At 44.4% G+C, this 27,042-nt stretch overlaps 1 long non-coding RNA gene across 6 annotated transcripts in view; it reads right to left on the bottom strand.

Moving 5' to 3' along the window:
- The window catches only part of LOC140456946 (uncharacterized), a 32,396-nt gene extending 10,864 nt beyond the window's left edge, over nt 1-21,532 (bottom strand). For 2 of the 6 annotated variants that reach the window (XR_011953260.1, XR_011953265.1), the window contains exons 1-4: nt 21,448-21,532; nt 19,243-19,349; nt 12,809-12,897; nt 10,278-10,385 (exon numbers count right to left, since the gene is read on the bottom strand). This is a non-coding gene — a long non-coding RNA (uncharacterized lncRNA). Of the gene's footprint in view, nt 1-4,493; nt 4,639-7,047; nt 7,087-9,831; nt 10,012-10,277; nt 10,386-12,808; nt 12,898-19,242; nt 19,350-21,126; nt 21,146-21,447 lie in introns of those variants that run through there. The other 4 variants (XR_011953261.1, XR_011953264.1, XR_011953263.1 and 1 more) reach the window with 4 other exon arrangements.
- Between the last annotated feature and the right edge of the window lie 5,510 nt (nt 21,533-27,042).

The raw sequence follows: 27,042 nt of genomic DNA, 5'->3' as shown, positions 1-27,042 counted from the left end.
TCTCTGCTCATCTACACTACCAAGAATCATACCATTAGCCCAGTACTTTGCATTCCAGTTACTCTGACCAAAGTGAATCACCTCACACTTGTCCGCATTAAACTCCATTTGCCACCTCTCAGCCCAGTTCTGCAGCTTATCTAAGTCTCTCTGTAACGTACAACATCCTTCGTCACTATCCACAACTCCACCAACCTTCGTGTTGTCTGCAAATTTACTAATCCATCCTTCTACGCCCTCATCCAGGTAGTTTATGAAAATGACGAACAACAGTGGAGCCAACGCCGACCCTTGCGGTACACTACTGGCAACTGGACTCCAGGATGAACGTTTCCCATCAATCACCACTGTCTGCTTTCAGCGAGCCAATTACTGATCCAAACTGCTTTATCTCCCACAATCCCATCCTTCCGCATTTTGTACAATAGTCTACTGTGGGGAACCTTATCGAACGCGTTGCTGAAATCCATATACACCACATCAACCGGTTTACTCTCACCTATCTGTTTGGTCACCTTCTCAAAGAACTCAATAAGGTTTGTGAGGCACGACCTACCCTTCACAAAACCGTGCTGACTATCCCTAATCAAATTATTCTTTTCTGGATCATATCTCTTATAACCTTTTCCAACACTTTACCAACAACTGATGTAAGGCTCACTAGTCTATAATTACCAGGGTTGTCTCTACTCCCCTTCTTGAACAGGGGAACCACATGTGCTATCCTCCAGTCTTCTGGCACTATTCCTGTAGACAATGATGATTTAAAGATCAATGCCAAGGCTCGGCAATCTCTACCTTGGCTTCCCAGAGGATCCTTGGATAAGTTCACTGGGCCAAATGGGTTTTATCTATTTTCACACTCTGCAAGATTTCTAATACCTCTTCCTCATGAGCCTTAATCCCACCTAGTCTAGTAGCCTGTACCTCAGTAATCTCAACAACATTGTCATTTTCTAAAGGGAATACTGTTGAAAAATATTCATTTAGTGCTTCCCCTATCTCCTCTGACTCTACACACAACTCCCCACTACTATCCTTGATTGGCCCTAATCTTATTCGTCATTCTTTAAATACCTATAGAAAGCCTTAGGGTTTACCCTGTTTCTATCCGCCAACAATTTCTCATGTGTCCTCCTGGCACTTCTGAGCTCTTTCTTTAGGACTTTGCTGGCTATTTTGTAACCCTCAAGCGCCCTAACAGACGCTTCACATCTCATCCTAACATAAGCCGCCTTCTTCCTTTTGAAGAGAGATTCCATTTCCTTTGTAAACCACAGCTCCTGCACTCTACAGCTTCCGCCCTGCCTGACAGGTATATACTTATCTCGGACAAATAGGACCTTTTTCTTGATCTTTGAGGGTCCCTATTCTCTGCCTGCTTACTCGTTTATCCTTAGTGTATTTCTGGAATCTCTGGATTCTCTGGGAACCTATTTCCCAAAGCTCTCTCATGTCCCGTTTTTGCTCTCTTGGTTTCCCTCGAGGAGACTCCGACTGCCCCTATACTCCTCCAGGAATTTACACAAACCCAGCTGTCTGCACCTGCCGTATCGCTCCTTCATTTTCTTGACGAGACTCTCAATTTCTCTCGACAGGCAGCATTCCCTACACTACCTATTAAGGCCTTAACAGGAACATACTGTCTGTGTACTCTCGTTGTTGCAGGCCTATGGACGCAATGGCAGATGAGGACAAAGAAGCAATCATTCTCAGTAAAGAGGTGGTGTTGGGAAAGATAACAGCCGAAAGGTAGATGGGTCTCCTGGCCGTGATGGAGTGCATCCCAGGGGACGTTAACAGATGGCAGTGGGTAAATAGCAAATGCACTCGTGATAATTCACTAAAATTTGCTGGACTCTGGGACAGCTCTGACAGATTGGCAAGCTACAAATGTGATGCGAATATTTTAAAATGGACCTGTTAGCATAACTTCTTTGGTGGGGAAAATGCCCGATCTCTTAAGGAAGAAATAGTGAGCTATGTGGATAGAAATTATCTCATTGAGCAGACACAGCATCGATTCATGAAAGGTAGACTTCACTAAGATGAGTGGTAGAGCAATGTGTGCCGAGGCCACTGTAAGTCTGCACAGGGATACAGATAGGCTATGTGAGTGGGTAAGGATCTGGCAGATGAAGGACAAGATTGGGAAACGTGAAGTCATCCATTTTGGTCAGACTAACAGCAAACTGATGATGAAATGGTGAAAACTTGCAGCATGCTGCTGTGCAGAGGGAGCTGGGTGTCCTTATGCACGAATCACAGCAAGTTGGTTTTCAGGTACAGCAGGTAATTAAGACAGTGAAGGGAATATTGTCCTTCATTGCTAGAGGGATGGTTATGCTGCAGCTGTACAGGGTGCTGGGGAGGCTACACCTGGAGTACTGTGTACAGGTTTGGTCCCCTTACATTCGCAAAGATGTACTGACACAGGAGGGAGTGTAGAGGAGGGTCACTAGTTTCAGTCAGGATTTCAGAGGGTTGGCGGATGCAGAGAGATTGAGTAAACTGGTAGTATGCTCATTGGAATTTCGAAATATGGGAGGTTGGATGGGAAAAAAAATAAAATTATGAACGGAGTAGATAAGATAGAAGCAGGGAGGTGATTTCCGCTAGGGGTCGCTTAAACTAGGGAGCAGAGCATCAAAATAAGGGGGTATCAGATTTAGGACTGAGTTCAGGATGGACTTCTTCAGCTAAATCTGTGAATCTGTGGAATTTGCTGCTGAGTGCAGCAGTTTAGGTTATCGACTTGACTATCGTTAGGTCAAAAGGTAGATTTGTGAACAGGAAAGGAATTAAGGGTTATGGTGAGAGAACAGGAAAGTGGAGCAGAGGCCATGAAAAGATCAGCCCTGATCTTATTAAATGGAAGAGCAGGCTTGAGGGGCCATGTAGCCTACTCCTGCTCCTCTTTCTTATGTTCTTATGTTCCCACTTTCCAGCCTGGGAATAGCAAAGGAATACCTTGTACTGTCAAAATTCGCCTTTGTCCAATTTAGAACACCATTTAGATCTGGTCTATTATTTTCTGTAACTATTTTAAAACTAGTAGAATTATCAAAGAACCCTGACAGCGTGGAAGTAGGCCATTCAGCTCATCACAACCACACGGACCCTCAGAGACTCCTACCTTACCACTGCATTCCCCATGGCTAATCCACCTAGCGTGCACATCCCTGAACAATATGGGCAATTCAGCCTGGAATATCCACACAACCTGCATATCTTTAGATAATGGGAGGAAACCAGAGCAAATAGACGAAACCCACGCAGATAGTAACAACAAGGTGATGATCCCTTTCTTATTTCCCAGTTCCACCAAAATAACTTCACTGGACGTACTCCCAGGAATATCCTCCCTCAGCACAACTGTAATGCTACCTCTAAACAAAAAGGCCACTCCGCCTCCTCTCATGTCCCCCTTCCTATCCTTCCTCTTGCATCGATACCCTGGAACATTACGCTGCCAGTCCTACCCATCTCTGAGCAACGTTTCTGTAATACCCATGATATCCCAGTGCCACGTTCAAAACCATACCCTGAGCCCATCTGCCTTCCGTGTCAGGCCTCTTGCATTGAAGTAAATGCAGTGTAACTTGTCAGTTCCACCTGGTTCTGTGCCTTGCCCTTGCCTGTCTTGACTGTCTGACTTCTGAACTGTACCAGCCTCAGACTTACCTCTTTTCTCACTATCTCTTTGGGTTTACCCTCACTGGATTAATGCCACCTGAGTAACACTAGCAAATCTCCCTGCCTGGATATTAGACACTTTCCAATTCAGGTACAATCCATCCTTCTTATGCAGGTCAACTCTACTCAAGAGGAGATTACAATGATCAAAAGATGTGAATCCTTCTGCCCTACACCAGCTCCTTAGCCAATCATTCATCTCCTCCATCCTGCTATTCCTACTCTCACTAGCATGTAGCACCAGAAGTAATGCAGATATTATGGTCGAGGACCTACTTTTTTATATTCCAGGCTAATTTGCTATATTCTCTCATCAGGACTTCATCTCTTCCCCTTCCTATGTCATTGGTACCAATGTACAATGACCTCTCACTGGTCATTCTTCCCTTTGAGAATATTCTGCTACCTGTCCGAAACATCCTTGATCCTGGCACCAGGGAGGTACCACCCCATTCTGATGTCTGTCAGCTACAGAAAGGGCAGTCTGTGCCCAACTACAGAGTCCCTTATCATCCTTGAGCGTTTGGAATCTGATATACCTCTCATTATAGTCGAGCCAGTCTCAGTAGCAGTAACTTGGCTGTCAGTGCAAAATTCCCCTGAGAGTCTATGACCACCTACATTATCCATAATAGTATACTTGTTTCAGATGGGGATAGCCACAGGAGACTCCTTCTCTACCTACCTCCCTCTCCTACCTTTCCGAGAGGTAACCCATCTACCTGACTGTATCGGCAGTTTTTCGGCCTGAAACTGCCACCTATCACACATCCTGACTTTTGTAAATTCTTCATTACCATTAAGCACCGCTCCATCTGATCCATGTGATCCAAGAGGATTTGCATCACTTCCTGTAGGCTATCCTCAGGATCATTCAAACTCCCCCTACTCTCCTCCAGGAAGTGCACATCACTGTACGAATGGCCATCTCTGCACCTTAATCTGTAGACCCAGAAAAAGGCAGAGTCTTACAGCTTTACAAAAGACTACTCTCAAATACATTAGTACCTGTATTTTACATTTAAAACATTCAACCAAAAGATCATAACAGAGGCACTTAAACTAGTAAACACTCACCCTTCTGAATGTTGCAGATTTGAAAAAGTAAAACAGAGTAAGATTTACCTTTGAAGAGACTGAAACCCACTGAGCTGATCCCCGGCTGTGAGTCACAGACATACAGCATGGAAACAGACCCTTCAGTCAAACTCGTCCATACCGACCAGTTTTCCGAACCTAATCTCGTCCCATTTGCCAGCACTTGGTCAATATCCCTCGAAACCCTTCCTATTCATATACTCATCCAGATGCCGAATAAATGTTGCAATTGTACCAGCCTTCACAACTCCCTCTGGCAGCTCATTCCATAAACACAACACCGTCGCATGAAAAAGTTGCCCCTTAGGTCCCTTTTATATCTTTTCCCTCACGCTAAATCTATACCCTCCAGTTCTAGACTCCCCCACTCCAGTGAAAATCCCTTGTCTATCTATCTGATCCATGCTCATGATTTTATAAACCTCTGAGATCACTCCTCAGCCTCTGACGCTCCAGGGAAAACAGCCCCAGCCTGTACAGCCTATCCCTATATCTCAAATTCTCCAACCCTAGCAACATCCTTATAAATCTTTTGTGAACCTTTCAAGTTACACAACATCTTTGTGATAGGTGGAGAACAGAATTGCGCACAATATTGCAAGAGTGGCCAAACCAATGTCCTGAACAGCCGCAACATGACCTCCCAACTCTCTTACTCAATACTCTGACTAATCAACGAAATCATACCAAACACCTTCACTATCCTATCTACCTGCACCTCTACTTTCAAGGAGCTATGAACCTGCACAGCAAGGTCTCTTTGTTCAGCAACACTCCCCAGGACCTGACCATAATGTGTATCAGTCCTGCTAAGCTTTGCTTTTCCAAAATGCAGCACCTCGCACTTATCTGAATTGAACTCCATCTGCCACTCCTCAGCCCATTTGCCTATTTGATCAAAATCCCATTGAAATCTGAGGTAACCTTCTTCACTGTCCTCTACACCTCCAAGTTTGGTGCCATCTACAAACTTACTATCTATACCTCCCGTGTTCACATCTAATTCATTTATATAAATGATGAGAAGTAGTGGACCCAGCACGATCCTTGTGGCACTCCACTAGTCACAGGCCTCCAGTCTGAAAAATAATCATCCATCACCACCACCCTCTGTCTTCTGCCTTTGAGCCAGTTCTATATCCAAATGGCTACTTCCGTGAGATCTAACCTTGATAACCAGTCTCCCATGGGGAACCTTGTCGAACACCTTACTGAAGTCCATATAGATCGCATCTACTACTCTTCTCTCATCAATCCTCTTTGTTACTTCTTAAAAACCAGATCGAGTATGTGACACATGATTTCCCATGCAGAAAGTTATGCTGACTATCCCTAATCAGTCTGTGCTTTTCCAAATACACGCAAATCCTGTCGCTCAGGGCTCCCTCCAACACCTAGTCTAGCACAGCATCTGTAGTTCCTGGGCTTGTCCAAACTGCCTTCGTTAAATAGTAGCGCCGTATTAACCAACCCGCAGTCTTCTGGCACCTCAGCTGTGACTATCAATAATACAAAAATCTCAGCAAGAGGCCCAGAAATCACTTCCCTCGCTTCCCACAGAATTTTAGGGTACAACTGATCAAAGCCTGGGGATTGATCCACCTTTATGCGTTTCCAGACATCCCGTACTCTGTAGTATGGACATTTTTCAAGATGTCACCATTTATTTCCCCACATTCTACATCTCCCGTGTCCTTCTCCACAGTAAATACTGATGCAAAATATTGCATCTTGATAAAACAAATGAGGGCAGGACTTACACTAATTAAAAGTAAGGCTTTGAGTAGTGATATGGAACAAAGAGACTGAGAGGTACAGGTCTTCTTAGTCTGTGTCACATGTAGACAGGGTGATTAAGAAGGTGGTTAGCACACTTATCTTCATTGCTCAGACCTCTGAGTACCAGAGTTGGGAATTTAGGTTGAGGCTGTACAGGATGCTGGGGAGGCCTCTTCTGGAATACTGTGTCCAGTTCTGGTTGTGCTGTGATAGGAAGGATATTATTAAATTGGAGCGGATTCGGAAGAGACTAACCGGGATGTTGCCATGAATGGAGGGATTGTGTCACAAGGAGAAGCTGGATAGGCTGGGATGCTTTTTCACTACAGCGTAGGAGGTTGAGGGATGACCTTAAAGGATTATAAAACCATGAAGCGTGTAGATAAGGGGGAGGGGGGGATTCAAGACCTGGGTGCATACAATTTGAAAATAGAGGAGAAAGGTTTAAAAAATAAATTGGGGATTTATTTTTACCTTTACATGTGTGAAGTGAACTCCCAGAAAAAGAAGCAGCTGTGAATACAATTACAATGTTTAAAAGACATTTAGACAAGTCCATAAATAGGAAATATTTGGATGAATGTGGACCAAGCGGAGGCAGGTGCGATTAGATTAGTTGGGAATTATGGTCAACACGGACTGGTTTAACCACAGGGTCTGTCTCTGTTCTGTATCATTTTAGGACTCAAGCTCTCGCTATCTCTGAATTCCTCCATGCTCACAACTCCCCAGATCACTGTCACCTCATCCAGACTAAACTCTTCCTTATCTCTAGAAATCCTCTCTCGCCTCAGAACCATCACTATCTCTGGTATCACAAGCATCTCTGTAACATCCTCCAATTGCCTCCCATCTCATCACCCACCCTCACGATCTCTAATCTTGACAACCCCCACAAATCTGTCCTTCTCCACAGTAAAAACTGATGCCACTCGTTTAGTATCCCCCCCAACAACCCCATCTCCTGCATCTTCACACATAGGCTGCCTTGCTGATCTTTGAGGTGGCCTATTCTCTCTCTAATGACCCATTTGCTCTTAATGTATTTGTAAAAACCCTTTCCCTATTCGCCAAAGCGGTCTCCTGTCCCCTTTTTGCCTTACTGATTTTACTCTTAAGTATACTCCTCTTGCCTCTATACTTGAAGGATGTTTGTGATTTTTGGATTGGAGTAAATGCAAAATATTACATCTTGGTAAAACAAACGAAGGCTGGACTTAGACTGATTAAAAGTTGGGCCTCGGATAGTGATATGGAACAAAGAGACCGAGGGGTTCAGATCTTTGAACTATGTGTCACATGCAGACAGGGTGGTTCAGAAGGGGTTTAGCACATTTGCCTTCATTGCTCAGATCTTTGAATATAGGCGTTGGGACATTATGTTGAGGTTGTACAGGATGTTGGGGAGGCCTCTTCTGGAATACTGTGCCCAGTTCTGCTTGTGCTGTTATCGGAAGGATATTATTAAATCGGAGCAGGTTCAGAAGAGATTTACCAGGATGTTGATGGGAACGGAGGGATTGAATTATAAGCAGAGTCTGGATAGGTTGGGTCCTTTTTCACTGGAGCACAGGAGGGTGAGGGGTGAACTTATTAGAGGTTTATAAAATCCTGAAGAGTTTTGGTAATGTGAACAGCAGGTGCCCTTTTCAGGAGGGGGTGCGATTCAAGATTGGGGACATCCTTTTCTCAAATTAAAAAGTAAGGCTTTAAAAAGAAGTTCCGATGTTATTTTTTGTTTTTGCACAAGAGTGGTTCACATGTGGAATAAACTTGCAGAGGACGTGGTAGATGTGAATGCAATTACAATTTCAGGGTGGCACAGTGGCTCAACGGTTAGCACTGCGACCTCTCAACACCAGGGACACAGGCTCAATTCCTGTATTGGGTGACTGTCCATGTGGAGTTTGCATATTCTTCCCCATGACAGCGTGGGCTCCTCCACGAACTCCCATATCCTCCCACAATCCACAGATGTACAGGGTAGGTGACCTGACCGTGCTCAATTGCCCATAGTGTTCAGGAATGATTGGGTTGAGTGAATTAGTCGGGGTAAATGTAGAGCAAAAGGGTAGGGGAATGGGATTCTAATAGGAAAACAACATTTGGACCCGTATATCAATAGGGAATGCTAGGATGGACTTGGACCAAGTGGAGGCAGGTGCGATTAGTTCAGTTCGAATTTATGGTCGACACGGACTGGTTGGACCACATGTTCTGTGTCGATGCTGTGTAACTTTATGACTCATTACCTCTGTAAATTCCTCTATGTTTGGAACTCTCCCTATCAGTGCCATCTCATCCAGCCTTACAAATATTCCTCATCTCTATAATTCCACTCCAGCCTCAAAATTCAAAAACCTCTATCACAAATATCTCTATCTCTGTAACATCCTCCATCCTCACAATCCTTTCCAACTTGCATCTCCTCCAGCTTCATTATCCTCCCCATGTCTAATCCCCTCCAGTCTCTCAAAGCTCTGCTATATGTGCCTTTCTTTATTTCCAGCTTTCAGGATGCCCAATGTTTATTTCTCACTTGATGATTGCCCTTTACAATTCCTGCGCTGAGCTTCTGAATTTCCTCTTAAATCTCTGCATCTCACTTTCCTCCCAAGAAAATCGACCAATCATGTGTCATCTATTCTAGTATCACCGTTTCTGACCTGATGTCCAATGGAGCCTGTCATATTCCTATAATAAACATCTCAGCGGTCTACAGAACAGAAAAACGCTCTGGTGGTCCATCGAATCTGAGAGAAAGAAAACTACGACTGAAAACTACCACCATACTATTATCCTCCTCTATTTTCCAGTACATGTGGAAAAGTGTCATCTATCATGGCATAGCAAGTGCACACTAAATACATCTCAAATGATTTCGGGATTTGTGTCTCCCACCCTCACAGACAGTGAGGTTTAGTGCAAGTGTTGCTCGATGATGACATCACCCACAGGAACACAGAGCAGCTGGGTCTGTGCAAACCAGAGTTTGCCCACACATTGGGAAGGATGGCAGGGTCCCTGAGAGGGGGCACAGGAGAGTTACCAGGATGGTTCAAGGAATGGGGGATTTTAGTTGCAGGGACATGGGTGTTGTTAATACATATCAAGAATAGCCATCTACAATAGATGGACTCTTGTTCTCAACCTCTCCCCTTGCCTGGGCTGTGGTAACCTTCAGGTTAAACCACCACCAGACATCTCTTCCTAATGAGAGAGCAGCCCTATGGTCTGGTAGGACAATGCTGACTTTACCTTTTACACAGTGATGCCACTGTGCATCGGAGGTGGAGAGAGGGAATGCTGAAGGTGGTGGATGGGACACCACTCAGGCACAGTGCTTTGTCCTGGAGGATGTTCGCTTTCTTTAATACTGTTGAGGGCTGCACTGATGAAGGCAAGTGGAGAATGTTCCAACACGATCCTGATGTGTACCTTATAGAGAGCAAACAGACACTGGGGAATCAGGGGTTTGGGGAAACTGAGGTGTTCTCATTGTAGCAAAGGAAATTGAGGGGAGCTGAGAGACAAGTGCTTACAAAACATATACAACAGGATGTTAAACCTTGCACTCATCAACTCATCATAAAAGGATTACTGGACACATATTGAAGATTTTGGGGAGATCTATTGAGGGACGGTTTGATTCAAAGGAGAATTTTTATGCAGAAAATGGAATTGAGCTGGAACAAAATACTCACACACAGTGCAAATATCCAGGTCCTGAGGTCCTGATGAATGGAGTAATTCAATCAGAGTTTGGCATTACAGTTACTGAGATTGCCATCTGAATATCCACCTGTAGTATCCTGTAATACAAATTTATAAAATCTGTCACTGTCAGTTCAGGTTAGAAACTCACACCATCCCCTCCTCCTGGTCCAGGATGACTGTACATATTACCCCTTGTGGAGGTCAGTAGTCAGTTCAGGGGGAAATCTATGTGGGTTTCTATGATTTTCCAACTTGGGACTTCATGTGACTGAACAGGGCAGATCTTTGACACATGGGACAGAATGTTCCAAGAGTCAGTGAGATTTGGAGAGCAGGATTTCCTTCCTTTTCTTTCCTTCCGTTCTGCCGCTGTGCCTCATCAATAAGACATGGGGTGGGGGGGGGTGTGAAAGGCTCATGCAGCTCGATGGGCAAGTTGTCTCCATTCTGACCAAAGGGCAGCAAGATCCTCCCAGTCATTCCAAAGAGTCTCTCTGAAAAGACAGCAACTCAGCATGCTTCCCACTGGCCGGTGCTCCCTGGAAAGGTTTAGAAGAATGAGGGGGGAGTCTCCTAGAAAATGTAGAACAGTAAAATTCCAAAAGGATTATAAACAGTTTACAGAGATGGATTCGGAGAAGTGGACAAGTTGGTAAATGGAGCATAACTTGGGATAATGTGAAGTTGTTCATTTTGGAGGAGGTAATAAAAGAACAGAGGACTATTTAAATGGTGGAAACTGTAGAAAGCTGCAACACAAAAGGGACCAGGGGGTAACTGTGCAGGAAACACAGAAAGCTAGCACACAGTTACAACAGGTCATCAGGAAGGGGAATGGAATATTATTCCTGATTTCAGGGGATTTGCAGTATAAGAGTTTGGAGTATATACCTGAGAGCCACTTTATATATGCGAGTGAGACCACATATGGAGTAATGAGAGAAATTTTGGTCCCTTTATTTAAGGAAATACATCACTTCATCGGAAGCATTCAGAGAAGATTTACTGGGATGATCCCTGGTTTGCAGGGACTATCTTTTAAGAAAAGGCTGAAGAAGTTGGGACTGGACTCATTGGATTTGGGGGAGAATGAGAGGCGATCTTATTGAAACATAGGCTTATTAAGGGGTATGTCAGGGTAAATACTGAGAGGATGTGTCCCATCATGAGGGAACCTAGAACCAGATTCTGGGTCAGTTGCAGAATCAAGGGTTCTGTTTTAGATTTGTCAACTTTAATGCAACACAGACATGGGTAAGGGGTTTCAGTAGCAATGGAGCTGGGGTGAGGTGGAGAAAAGCAACATTTTAGAGATCGGAATTCCAGGTGTTTGCAATTGTGTAGATGTCTGATCAGAAGGTTACCTTGGGGTCAGAACATGAGAGCAATATTGTTAAGTTCTGCCTCAGGCATTTCCCAGTAAGAGGGAGGGGCTGAGCAGTAAGGGAAAGTAATTTGTAATAGCAACTGAAGGCAATGGGTTTAACCATTGCAGTGTTTCATTGGAGGAAATTGCAGCCAATTGTTTGGTAAGCAGTTTGATGAATGAGTAACAGTGGAGCAATGGAGAGGGATGATAGGGAGAGAGAGCTGGGCATCGTCAGTGTACATGGGAAACCGATACGATGTCACCTCCTGGCAGTGTGTAGGTGAGATACAGGAGGGGACAAAGATAGATCCTGGATGGACACCACATATGAGGAATTCAGAAAGGAAAGGGAGAGTGGAGATGGAGCAGGATTTTCCAACAACCTTGAGGTCAAGTATTAGTTCTTAGCAGAATTGGAGAGAAGGACATAACCAGAAAAGACAGACAGAACAACGAAAAATATTTGTGAATTGGGGAGGGGGAGTGATGAGGAGGGGCCCGACTCCAAAACTGCTATTTCTACATCAGTGACATCACCCAACTCCACCATAGTCTCAGCCCATTTACTGAAATACTCGTCCATCCCTGTGTTATCTCCAGACTACGTTATCCAAACACAGTCCTGGCCAGCCTCCCACATTCAACTTACATATAATCCCAAGAGTATCGAAAACCCTCCTGCCCGAGTGCTCACTTGCACCAAAACTTGTTGATTCATCAAAAGGCTCCTTCCAAGCAACAATTTAAAATTCTCTCCCTTGATGTAATTCCTGGCTGTGAACATCCCTGTCTCCCTGAACCACACAACCTGAGAGACCTCGACAACTCATTTTCTTTCAGACTCCCAAAGATGCATTTACTCATTGCTTCACCAGTCTGGCTGTTTCGACACGGTCAAGGGAACAAAGTCTGGAATTCGCACCCTGACCCTCTCAGACTTGCTTTCCTCCTTTAATGTATTCCTGAAAACCTGCTTATTTGGCAATACTTTTGATCACCTGACCTAATATCCCCATCTGTGGCCTTATGTCAGAAATTCTCAATTTCTGTGAAATTATAAAAATGATAAAAACACAAACCGTTGTTGATTTGCACACACATTGTCAACTCTTCACTGTCACTGAGTGAATAATCTGTAACATCTCTTACCCAAGTCACCACACCAACTGCAGCTGTACAAGGAAGTCAAACATCACCCTCTCCACAGGCAATGGGGCTTTGGCATTAATCACTGGTGTCTGTGGAGAGAGAAACACATAGTTGATATTTCAGGGAGTGCTAAATGCATTACAGGAAGTGAGAATGTTGCAGAATTTGATGGTCAGAAATGGAAGGAAAATGCACTCTTTTGTTGAAAAAAAGATTTATTCACTGGCAAAGATACTGTGGAAAATTTAGTCCGTTGAGAGAGCAGCACATTGTCAGGGGTTGGGCAGCAGAGGAAAATTAACTTACAAAAGGTCTGTGAAAGTAACAGTAAAACACTAAACAAGCCAAACAGCCTGTGCCCAAAGACTTTAACTCCCCTTCCCGCTCCACCAAAGATATGCAGGTCCTGGGCCACCTCCACCGCCAAATCCCAGGCATCTGATGCCTGGATGAAGAACGCCTCATCATCTGTGTTCAGATCCTCCAATCACATGGGATCAATGTGGATTTCACCAGTTTCCTCATTTCCACTCCACCCACCTTATCCCAGATCCAGCCTTCCAACTCGGCACTGCCCTTTTGACCTGTCCTACGTTTCCATCTTCCTTCCCACCAATCAGCTGCTGCCTGACCTGCTGTGCTTTTCTAGCATCACACTCTTTGACATTGAAAACATCCTGACTCTGACACTGTGTAAATCCTGCCCTATCACTCCCTGCCAAGGAAGGCTGTGCATGCGTCCCCCTACAGCTTGCCCCTCTCAAAGTTGGCAGCCACACACATGTCCCGTGGATCACTGCCCCCAATAAAGATGGCGGCGATCACTCACACCTTTCACCATTTGAAGCATTTTCCCGTTTGCCACAAACACAGGCCTGGGATTTTCAAATTTGTGTTTTCCGATGTGCACTAAGTTCTGTAAAACGTCTCAGCCCGTTCCATTAAAATTTCCTTCTCTTCCTGATCAATATGTCTTTCCTTAACCATGCCCTGCACCTTCACACATTTCCATTGCCTTGATCACAACATCACAGTGCTGCCAGTGAAGCTTATCACGTGGTATCACTTTATTCCTGATGAAGGGCTTTTGCCCGAAACGTCGATTTTGCTGCTCCTTGGATGCTGCCCCTTGGATGCTGCCTGAACTGCTGTGCTCTTCCAGCACCACTAATCGAGAGGCTTATCACGTGGTTGAGTGTAGCCACGCCCCTCATTCACTCAGACCAACCGGCACGACCTTGTCTTTCAGCCCCGTCCCCATCCTTTTATTGGTCCTGCACTGAGATCAATCACCAGAGGCCCTTTGTGAGCTGGAGCATGCTCAGTGCTTCCTGCTTTTGCTGCTGTTTATCAGGTATAAGAGAGAGAGTGTTCATTCCTGTTTCTCCTAATGTCAGACATTAACAACAACGACCTGCATTGTATGGAGCCTTTCACACTGACAAATCTCCTAAAGTGCTTCACGAATGCTGGAAATGTTGATTAAAGAGAACAACTTTAAGATACATCTTTGAGGAGTATAGAGGGGGTTGGGAAGGATATTTAAGAGATTTTTAGATCAGACAAACCGTCTAAAGAGCAACCCACCCAGACCAATTCCCCTACATCTAACACGACGGGCAATTTAGCATGGCCAATTCACCTAACCTGTACATTTTTGGACTGTGGGAGGAAACCGGAGCACCCGGAGGAAACCCACGCAGACACTGGGAGAATGTGCAAACTCCACACAGACAGTTGCCGGAGGTGGGAATAGAACGCGGGTCTCTGGCACTGTGAGGCAGCAGTGTTAACCACTGTGCCACCGTGCCGCCCATCTGCAACTCTGTCCTCTGCAGCTCCAATCATGGAGTGATGTCTGTGGAGAACAGCTTACGACGGAGACAGTTAGTGGCTAACCGTAGTTTAGCAACCCCATGTCCTAGCCCCCCTACCCCACACACCAGTACTTGTTCTCACAGCCTGTCATTACACATTACCTATGGTTAGCCACTAACAGTTTCCACTAACAGCTAGTAGCCCTCCCCCAGCTAGATCGTTATCCACTCCTTTATCCAACCCTTCTTCTCGCTCTATTCCCACCTATCCTTTAATCCTTACATCCTCCCCTAAACCCTTCCCTCTGCATATAAACCAACATTTTTTTCTCTCAGTATCAGTTCTGAGGAAGGGACACCGGATCTGAAATGTTAACTCTGATTTCTCATCACAGATACTGCCAGACCTGCTGAGCTTTTCCAGAACCTCCTGGTTGTTTTTTCTGATTTACATCTTCCACAGTTCTTTTGGTTTTAATTTCCCGGGAGTTTGTAATTCAGGTCCCACAGCCTCTGTCCCAGTCTCTGCTGTCTCTCCCAACCCCACCCAGTGACACGGCACCTGCACAGCTCATGGACCTGTGTCATCTTGCTGGCCACACCCCTCATTCACTCCCATTGGCTGCAGGACCACACAGACTCTCCTCCCATTGGTCTGGAGCTGCCGTCAATCAGCCGGGCCCCATTGTGATGAGAGTGGAGGGCTAATCCCTCTCTCTGCCCTGGGATGAGCTTCATCATTCACAGTGAATGGGGCAGTACCACAGAGCACAGGGCCTGGGGGCTATTCAGCCCATTGGGGCTGTACTCTCTCCCTCTGGAGATGCTGCAAATCTGTCCCAAATCCCCTCCTATTTGCCCACAGCCCCCCAAATCTTTCCTTAAAAATTAAAATTCCAAGTCTCTTTCAGAATACCTGCTGAATCTGTGTCATTCAGACTGTTCCAGATGCTCAGAACTTACTGAGTACAATAATGTTCACATTTTCACTTTGTATTATTTGACAATTACTTGAAAGTAGTTACTAAAAGTTATGACAGTGTTAACAATTCCTCTCTCTCCTCAAATTCAAGACCTTGGAACCAAATCTGCACCAGGTCAAAATCACTGCTTCACCTTCTCAGCTCCAAGGACAATTATCTGTGCTTCAGCTTGCTCTCCACAAAAGAGGAATGCATCTTAGTTTATTAATGTCATAGACATATACAGCACAGAAACAGAACTTCGGTCCAATTCATCCATGCCAACTAGGAATCCTAAACTACTGGAGTCCCATTTGCCAGCTATTGACCTGTATCCATCAAAACCCTTCCTGTTCACGTACCCAATCGGATGCCTTTTAAATGTTGTGATTTTATCAGCCTCCACTACTTCATCTGGCAGCTCATTCCATACACACACCACACTCAGCTTGCAAACGTTGCCCTTAGATTCCTTTTAATCGTTGCCCTCTCAACCATGTGCTCCAGTTTTGGACCCATCTAACCTCAGGAAAAAGAACCCCGTCTGCTCACCTTATCCATGCCCCTCGTGATTTTATAAATCTCCATGAAGTCACCTCTCAGTCTTGGACTCTCCAGGGAAATTAACCCCAACCTATTCAGCCTCTCCCTGTAGCCCAAATCCTCCAAACCTGGCAACGTTTTTGTAAATCTTGTCCGAACCTTTTCACGTTTCACAACATCCTTCCCAGAACAGGGAAAATCAAACTGAAAACAGAATTCGAGAAGTGGCTTAATCAATGTATTTTAAATGTTGTAATTGTACTCTCCTTCACCCCTTCCCTTGGCAGCTCACTCCAAACATGCACTGCCCTCAAACTGTCCAACTCTGGCAAAGTCCTTGCAAACATTTTCTGAAATGTTTCAAGCTTCACAACATCATTCCTGGAACAGGGAGATTGGAACTGAAAACAGAATTCCAGAAGAGCCTTAATCAATGTCCTGTACAGCAACAACATGACGGAGAGCATAACAAACGCTGCATTCACTCCCTTACCTACCTGTGACTCTACTTTCAAGGAACTATGAACCTGCACTCCAAGGTCTCTTTGTTCAGCAACACTTCCCAGGACCTTACCAGTAAGTGTATAAGTCCTGCCCTGATTTGTCTTTCCAAAATCCAACAGCTAACATTTATCTCAATTGAACTCTATCTGCCATTCCTTGCTCCACTGGCCCATCTGATCAAGATCCTGTTGTATTCTGAACTAACCTTCTTCGCTGTCCACTACACCTCCAATTTTGGTGTCTTGTGTAAAGCTACTAACCATATCTCATATATTCACATCCAAGTCATTTATATAAGGACCCAATAATTGATCCTTGTAGCACACTGCTGCTCACAGTCCTCCAGTCCACAAAGCAAATCTCCATCATCACCCTCTGTCTCCTACCATCAAGCCAGTTTCGTACCCAAATGGCTTGTTCCCCTTCATTCCATGTTATGTAACCCTGCTAACCAGTCTGCTTTGTGGAATCTTGTCGAATGTCCATATAAACAACGTTCACAGCCTGGTTTAATCAATTTTCTTTGTCACTTCAAAACATTCAGTCAAGTTAGTGAGACACTATTGTGCACGTACAAAGCCACATTGAGAACAGTCAATAATTATTCCTTACTTTTCCAAATAGATGGATATCCTGTCCCTCAGAATCCTTTCCAACAACTTGCCTGCCACTGACTTCAGGCTCACTATTTTCTTGTTCCATGGCCTCTCCTTACCACCTTTTTAAAATAATGGCACCTCATCTGTCGCTATCAATGATACAAATACCTCAGGAGAGGCCCAACAATCACTTCCCTAGATTTCCAGAAAGTTCCGGGATACATCTGATCAGGTCCCAGGGCTTTATTCAACTTGATGCGATTCAAGACATCCAGTAACACCTCCACTGTAACATGGATACTTTTCAAGTTCTCTCTGTTTATTTCTCCAAACTCTCGAGCTTCCATATCTTTCTCCAGTAAAAATGACGTGAAATATTTCCATATCTTTCCCACCCCTGGTGGTTCCATAGACAGCCTCGTTAATCTTTAAGGGGTCCTATTCTCTGGTCCAGTTAATCTTTTGTCTGTGATATATTTGTTTGATCTCTTTGGATTCTACTTAAACCATTTCCTGAAGCTATTTCATGTCAAACAGCATCAGCAGCAAGCAACAGAGCTAAACGATCCCACAACCAATAGATCAGATCGGAGCTCTGCAGTTCTGCCACACCCAGTTGTGAACGGTGATGGACAATTAAATAACTCACTGGAGGAAACATCACAGATATCCCCACCCTTACCGGTGAAGGGGTCTCACACGCCCACGCACCAGATAAGATGACAGCATTTGCAGCAATCTTCAGCCAGAAGTGCAAAGTGGGATGATCCATCTCAGCCTTCTCCAGTGATTTCCAACATCACAGATGTGAGTTTTAAGCCAGTTTGATTCAGTGTGAATAACATCAAGAAATGGTTAAGTAGTGCAAAGGCTACGGGCCCTACCAATATTCTGGCAATAATACTGATGGTTTGAGCTCCAGAACTTGCCACCCACCAAGCTAAGGACCGCTCCAGCCCTGGCATCTAGCGACAATGTGGAACCTTGCCCAGGGATGTTCAGCACAAAAACACAGGGCAATGCAACCCAAGCAATTTCCATCTATCAGTCCACACTCGATCAGCAGTAAAGTGATGGAAGATGTCATCAACAGGGGTATCAAGCAGCATCTGCACAGCAATAGCCAGCTGAGTGACACTCATTTTAGGCTCCACCAGGGTCACTCAGCTCCCGATTGTGTTACGGGCCTGATTCACAACCTGACAACCAGCTGAATCCCAGAGGTGAGGTGAGGGTGACAGCCCAGTCCCACTCCAAGATCACTATTTCTAGCTGATTCTACCCTTGTCTCAGCTCATATGCTGTCATCCACCTTGTGTTATCTCCAGACGTCAGTATCCAAACACACTCCTGGCCAGCTTCCCACATTCAATCTCCCTGTAATCTTAAGAAAAACTAAATCTCTGCTGCCCAAGTACTCCCTCGTACCAAAACTTGTTGATCCATCACAAGGCTCCTATTCATAATCAACAACATAGAGCCACAGAGATGTACAGAATGGAATCAGACCCTTCAATCCAACCCGTCCATGCCAACCAGATATTCCAACCCAATTCCGTCCCACCTGCCAGCATCCGGCCCACATCCCTCAATTTAAAATTCTGACCCTTGATTTAATTCCTGATTGTGATCATCCCTAGCTTGCCGCATCAGACCTCCGTGAAGACCTCGACAACCCATTCTGTTCGAGACTCCCAATGATCTATTAATTCATTACTTCACCTGTGTGGCTGCTTTTACAGTTGCCAAAGCATCATTTTCTGAAATTCGCAGCCAAAACCTCACAGGTCTGCTTTCCTCCTTTAAGACATTCCTCAAAGCCTGCTTATTTGGCAATGCTTTTGGTCACCTGACCTAATACCATCAGTCTCTGACCTTATGTCTAAAGTTCCCAATAATATTTTTGTGAAATTATAAGCATGATGATAAAACTACAAACTGTTCTTGATTTGGACATTACCTTCAAATCATCACTGTTGCTGTAATGAATACTCTGTAATATCTCTTACCTAACCACATTGTGGGAGTACCTTCACCACACAAACTGCAGCTGTACAAGAAAGTCAAACATCACCCTCTCCACAAGCAACAGGACTTTGGCATTAATCACTGGTATCTGTGGAAGGAGAAACACAGTTGATGTTTCAGGGAGTGCAAAACAGATTACAGGGAATGAAAATGGTGCAGAATTTGATAGTCCGAAATGGAAGGAAAATACACTTGCTTATTGGAAAAAAGAATTCTTGAGTGTCAAAGATTTTCCAGAAAGAAAATTAATAAGCAGCACATGGTCAGGGGCTGGGCGGCAGAGAAAAATTAACTTACAAAAATGTCTGTAAAAGTAATCGTAAAATACGAAACAGACCAAAAATACACCCATTGTTTGATACTGAGCAAGCTAGATATTGACAAAGTGCTCATAAGGGAGCCCAGAGATGAAGTATAGCTGTAGAAGCTGTTATGATCCCACAGTCATAGAGACGTATTGCACCGACACAGACCCTTCGGTTTAACTCATCCTTGCCAACCCGGTATCCGAACCTAGTCTATTCCCATTTGCCAGCACTTGGCCCATATCCCTGTAAATGCTTCCTAATCATATCATGTGTCTATTTAGATGCCTTCAACATGTTTTAATTGTACTAGCCTCCACCACTTCCTCTGGCAGCTCATTCCACCCACTGCATGAAAGAGTTGTTCTTTAGCCCCCTTTGAATTTTTGCCCCGTTAACCCTAAAGCAATGTCCTCTACTTTTGGACACCACTACTCCAGGGAAAACACCTTGTTCATTTACCCTGTTCATGCTCCTCATGATTGTATAAATCTCCATAACATCACCGCTCAGCCTATGGCACTCCAGGGAAAACAGCCCCAGCCTTTTATGCCTCATCCTGTAGCTCAAATCCTCCAACCCTAACAACATCCTTGTAAGTCTTTTTTGAAACCTTTCAAGTTTCACAGCACCCTTCTGATAGGAGGCAGGCCAGAATTGCACACAATATTCCAAAAGTGGCCTAATGAATGTCCTGTACAGCAACATGACCTCCCACATCCGATATTCAATGCTCTAGCCAATAAAGGAAAATACACTGAACACCTTCTTCATCATCCTATCTACCTGCAACTTGACTTGGAAGTACTGTGAACCTGCAGTCCAAGGTCTCTTTGTTCTGCAAACGTCTCCAGGGCCTTTCCATTCAGTGCATAAGTCCTGGGCTGAAAAACGTATTGCTGGAAAAGCACAGCAGGTCAGGTAGCATCCAAAGATCGGGATAATCGACATTTCGGGCATGAGCCCTTCTTCAGGAATCCTGAAGAAGGGCTCATGCCCGCAATGTCGATTCTCCTGATCTTTAGATGCTGCTTGACCTGCTGTGATTTTCCAGCAACACATTTTTGAGCTCTGATCTCCAGCATCTGCAGTCTTCACTTTCCCCTAGAGTATAAGTCCTGCCTTGACTTGCTTTTCCAAAATGCAGCATCTCACATTTATCTAAATTAATGCTCTAGCCAATAAAGGAAAATACACTGAACACCTTCTTCATCATCCTATCTACCTGCAACTTGACTTGGAAGTACTGTGAACCTGCAGTCCAAGGTCTCTTTGTTCTGCAAACGTCTCCAGGGCCTTTCCATTCAGTGCATAAGTCCTGGGCTGAAAAACGTATTGCTGGAAAAGCACAGCAGGTCAGGTAGCATCCAAAGATCGGGATAATCGACATTTCGGGCATGAGCCCTTCTTCAGGAATCCTGATCAATATTTCACTGTAACCTGAGGTAACCTTCTTCCCTATGCACAATACCTCCAATTTTGATTGACCTGCAAACTCAGTTACGATAGCAAGTCCTTTAAATGAATGACGAAACAAATCCAGAAATAAACATTCATTACTCTGAGTTTGAATGTACTCTGTGTAAATCCTGCCCAATGACTCTGTACCAGAGAAAGGCTGCACATGCGCCTGGCTGCACCTTGCCCCCTACAAAGATGGCGGCTGCGCACGTGTCCAGTGAATCGTTGCCCCGAATAAAGATGGCGGTGCTCACTCAGGCCTGCAGCCGCGCTGAGGCAATTTCCCTTTTACTACAAACACGGGACTGGGAAGTTCAAATTTGTGTTTTCCGACGTGCACAACATGCTTGTAAAACCTCTCCCCTCATAGCAATACAGTTTTTCTCCCGTTTCCCTCTGTTTATTTGTTTCTTTCCTTACCGTATCCTTTCGCTCCATAACTTCCGGAAAATTCATTACAGCGACTCTCCGCTGCGCGCGAGGGTAACCACGTGGTTTAGTCTAGTTCTGCCCCTAGTTCACTTCGATTGGTTGGAGGACCAACCTCCCCTGGTCCTCCAGTTCCGCCCACCGTCCTTTCATTGGTCCGGTGCTGACATCAATCACCCCTGGTCCCTTTGTTGGCTCGAGCATGCACTGTGCGTCCTGCTTTCGCTGATATGTTGGATAATGCGATGGGAGAGTTTACTGAGGGGAAGGATCCCTTTGTGTGAGCTCTGCAGTAGATTTCCTTTATACATGGAGGGAATTGCCTTCCTACTCATGACTGTATAGCTGTGATTGATGAACCAATGCCAAATGATCCAGTACATAAACACACCATTTTCACAACATCTGAGATCTTCAGCACATTGTATCACACTCTTCTTTGGAGATAAAAAAAGCATGAAATGGAGCCTCAAGGAATCGGATCCGGAGTAGGGCATTCATTCCCTTCGGCTTGTTCCCCCATTCTATCAGATCATGGCTGGGCCAACCCAGACCTCAACACCTCTTTTATGCTTGATCCGCATAGCCCTCAACTGCTCAATATTTCAAAAATCTATCTGCCCTCTTTTAGAATAATTTGAGACAGAATCATAAATTCCCTACTGTGTGGAAACAGGCCCTTCAGCCCAACAAGCCAAGCTGACCCTCTGATGACGAACCCAACCAGATCCATTCCCCTTCCACATTTAACTTTCACAATTTTTGGTGCTAGAAAATTCTAGCCATTCACTGAGAGAAAAAAATTCTTTACATTTTTTACAAAATGAATGTTCCCTTATGTAATGTTTAGTTTGAGACTTCATTGGTGCTAGAAGATCGAGTCAACATCTACCCTGTCAAGCTCCTCAGAACCTTGTTTCCATAAGATCACCCCTTATATTATGTGGGTGGCACAGTGGTTAGCACTGATATCTCACAGTGCCAAAGACCTGGGTTTAATTCCTGCCTCAGGTGACTCTCTGTGTGGAGTTTGCACGTTGTCTGCGTGGGTTTCCTCCGGGTGCTCCGGTATCCTCCCACAATCCAAAAAAAGTGCAGGTTAGGTGAATTGGCAATGCTAAATTGCCTGTAGTGTTAGGTGAAGGGGTGAATGTTGGGGAATGGATCTGGGTGGGTTGTGCTTCGTCAGATCGGTGTGGACTTGTTGGGCCAAAGTGCCTGTTTCCACACTGTATGTAATCTGTTTGTCGAGATTCTATTGAATAATGACCTAACCTGTTTAGCTATTCTTGATAGGTCAACCTTTTCATCCTTGAAGCGGCTAGCTGAATTTTTTTTGAATTGTCTCCAATACTGGTTTATCCCTTATTAAATATGGGAGCTAACATTGTGTACAGTACTCCAAGTGAGGTCTCAGCAACAGCCAGTGTGGTTAACCAATCCTCACTCCATGCAAATAGGTTACCCCTGACACAGTGAGCTCCTGTATTATGCAATTAACTTTTCTATAGCACCTTATCATATGCATTTTTTAAAACCCAAATACAGAACATCATTGGATTGCCCTTTATCAGCCCTGCTTGTTATCTCCTAAATGAACTGTTGCAAATTTGTCATAGTGTCTCTTTCACAAAACCCAGTCTACAATGTTAAATGATAAGCTTTTCTAAATGTCCTGCTATTTATTACTTTAATATTCGACTCTGCCATATTACAAACACAGACATTAAACTAACTAATCTATAGTTTCCTGATTTCTGTCTCCCTTCCCTTCTTGAACAGGTGCATCAATCCACTGGATTTTTCCTGTATCCACTGATTCTGGAATATTCCAATTGATGCCTTGAATATCTCTGCAGTCAGTTGCCCTAAAAGTGTTTGATCCAGGCCATTAGGTCCTGTCTGCCATTAGTCCTATTAGTTGGTCAATACTTTGTCCCTTGTGACAAAGACTGTTATAACATTTTTCTACTCATGATTAACTTGCTTATTTGCTACCTTTAGGATGATAACGGTATCCTCCTTCATGAAGATCAATGTAAAATATAGGTTTAAATTATCTGCTGTTTCCCTGTACCCATGATCAATTCCACAGTCAGAACCTCCAAGGGTTCGATGCTGACGTTAGATACTCAATTTTTATATTCCTGTACAACTCTCGCCATTCATTTTTGTTTCTTGTCAATTTAATTACATGATCAGTTTTCTCCCTTTTTAGTCATCCGCGGCTATGTCATTCTTTTCCTTGTGGGTACTGCTCTTGACTGCCTTTGTTACCCACGGGCGGTTCACCTTTCTCTTCGCGTTCTCCTTTTTGCTTCAAATTAACTTTTGCTAAGAATTATGTAAAACAAAACTCATCATATTACAGTGACTGAGCATGTGATTTTTTTTAAACATTGGATGCCTTAATGTTCTCATTGGGTTTTGCTGTTTCAAAGAAGATCTGAGATCAGCTGCAAAGGAAGTGACAGCTGATTCGCTGTTAATTTCCAAAATTAATTTGAATACTTGCAAAAAGAAATTGTTTGTATTACTGTGAAAGCAGGGATCTAGCCAAATACCTATTTTAAAAAGGTAGCACAGTTGTGATGGGTTGAAGAGGGGCCTCCGATTTCAAAAGCACAATGTGATCCAAGTTGTCTTCTAATCTGTGCTGTACTAATTCTTTCTGATTGAGATGACTGGGTTGGCATGTGCGCAGGTTGTAGCAGGATCTCTGACTGCCACAAACCGATCTGGGGGAACAGCTCCTGTGTCAGTGACAGTGCTGTTGGACTAATAGAGGCAACAACATTCAGACTTCACGAAGCAACTGCGAACCAGGGCTGCAAACCCACAATTCAAAGAACTGCAGGTTAGGTGAATTGGTTATGCTAAATTGCCATAGTGTCCAGCGATGCACAGTTTCAGCGCATTAATCAGGGGTAAACATTGAGGAATAGGTTTGGTTGGGATACTCTTTGCAGGGTTGGTGTGGATTTGTTGGGCTGAAGGGCGTGTTTCCACAACGTAGGGATTCCTTGCTATGAGTAATTTTGGGGATCTAACAGAATCCTGGAATTCAGAGGGTTCACTGTTAGTTAAAATAGTATTGTGCACTCAGCTTATGCTACCTTCTGAAGCAGTTTGAGGTAGACTGCTCTGTGCAATTTTACAGAACAGATGCTCTGGAACCAATCAGGGAACAGCTATTTTAGACCTGATAATATGATTGAATAATGAGCTCAATGTAAAAGACCCTTTTGGTAAGATGCAATGCAGCATGATAGAATTTAGCTTTAGGGTGAGGAATTTGACTCTTCAACTAGTATCTAAACTTAAAGGCAGTGACAAGGGGATGAGGTAGTAGTTCGCTAAACTGGAATGGGACTCTAGTTAGAATGTCAAAGCAGAAGAATATATTCAGTTATTTTATTATTCTCAACAATATATATTAACTTGTAAAAGAAATGCACGATGAACAGCGGTGCATAGCTGAGGGAATTATGAGTGACATCAAATTGAAAGAAAAGATGTACAAAACTGCAAAGATGATGGTAGACAAGAAAGTTTAAAAATTTCAAACTATCGAAGGATGAACAAAACAACAGATGGAAGATATTTTGTCCCTTGTCAGAGAGACTGTTGTAACATCTTTGCTCCCCTTAATACCTTGCTTATTCCCCAGCATTAGGATGGTAACAGCATCTTCCGGATTAGTAAAATAATTGGGCAAATTAACCCACCAGTTACTCAGCCTAAAACACAGTGCTCTTGTGATTCTGTGGTAGTGTCTCCAACTTTGAGCCAGAAGGCCTGGAACTGTCCCACCTCCAGAGGTGTCATAATGCATTGAAATAGTTTGATTGGGAAAGCAATACTGAGACAAACTTCAGTAATTGAATGGACAATCTTGATGGTCTCTGAAAAATCCAAACTTGACTGATTTGTATCCTCACCTGAGGCCTGATCTCAATTAATCTGCCTCATTTAAATGGAATTGCCTTTTCTTGTGTTGAATATAATTGAAGTTTGCCCTGTCTGCATGCCCCCTTGTGCAAAACATGTTGCAATCTGTCAAAGAATAAGATTGAAAACTCAGATCAGCTGATAACCTGTTCAAGGGCTTAAACCAGTGGCCTTTTCCACTGGGACAGTAGGCGCTACAAAATTGATCCCATTTCCCATTAAACTGAGACAGGTGGTGGTGAGCTTCCTGGAATGTCTTTCACTGAAACATTTTTGAATTAAAATAAATTACTTTGGTTGCGGTGCAATTGAATTTAGAGATTTAGTGGGGAGTATCGACTGTCATTTCTTCATTTCATCGCAGAAGGAATGAGAGCAGCCCAACGCCAGCCGAAACGGCCAGATATTAAAATGCGTAACTCCACCTCATTAGCCAGTCTGACTGAGTCATACAGACTCAAACATCATGACTGGAGGTGGGCTTTTTGTGTTCACTGTGGATGCTTTTACAGAGTTCAAAATTAATGCAGAACATATTTCTTGAGAACTGAAAACAACAAATAATGAATATCACAGGAGGGAGCTGATGGCCGAGTGGTATTACTGCGAGGTAAAAACATTGACTGCAGATGCTGAAAACCAAATACTAGATTAGTGGTGCTGGAAGAGCACAGCAGTTCAGGCAGCATCCAACGAGCAGCGAAATCGACATTTCGGACAAATGCTCTTCATCGGGAATAAAGGCAGTGAACCTGAAGCGTGGAGAGATAAACTAGAGGAGGGTGGGGGTGGGGAGAGAGTAGCACAGAGTACAATGGGTGAGTGGGAGAGGAGATGAAGGTGATAGGTCAAGGAGGAGGGGATGGAGTGGTTAGGTGGAAAAGAAGATAGGCAGGTAGGACAAGTCCGGGCAAGTCAAGGGGACAGTTACTGAGCTAGAAGTTTAGAACTAAGGTGAGGTGGGGGAAGGGGAAATGAGGAAACTGTTGAAGTTCACATTGATGCCCTGGGGTTGAAGTGTTCCAAGGCGGAAGATGAGGCGTTCTTCTTCCAGGCGTCTGGTGGTGAGGGAGCGGTGGTGAAGGAGGCCCAGGACCTCAATGTCCTCAGCAGAGTGGGAGGGGGAGTTGAAATGTTGGGCCACGGGGCGGTTTGGTTGATTGGTGCGGGTGTCCTGGAGATGTTCCCTAAACTGCTCTGCTAGGAGGCGCCCAGTCTCCCCAATGTAGAGGAGACCGTATCGGGAGCAACGGATACAATAAATGATATTAGTGGATGTGCAAGTAAAACTTTCATGGATGTGGAAGGCTCCTTTAAGGCCTTGGATGGAGGTGAGGGAGGAGGTGTGGGCGCAGGTTTTACAGTTCCTGCGGTAGCAGGGGTAAGTGCCAGGATTGGAGGGTGGGTTGATTGGGGGCGTGGACCTGACGAGGTAGTTGCAGAGGGAACGGTTTTTGCGGAAAGGGGTGGGGAGGGAAATATATCCCTGGTAGTGGGGTCTGTTTGGAGGTGGCAGAAATGTCGGTGGATGATTTGGTTTATGCGAAGGTTGTTAGGGTGGAAGGTGAGCACCAGGGGCGTTCTGTCCTTGTTACGGTTGGAGGGGTGGGGTCTGAGGGCAGAGGTGCGGGATGT

The sequence above is a fragment of the Chiloscyllium punctatum genome, chromosome 31 (assembly GCF_047496795.1).
Source record: "Chiloscyllium punctatum isolate Juve2018m chromosome 31, sChiPun1.3, whole genome shotgun sequence".
NCBI classification, from domain to species: Eukaryota; Metazoa; Chordata; class Chondrichthyes; order Orectolobiformes; family Hemiscylliidae; genus Chiloscyllium; species Chiloscyllium punctatum.
This window is presented reverse-complemented; position numbering and strand designations above follow the sequence as displayed.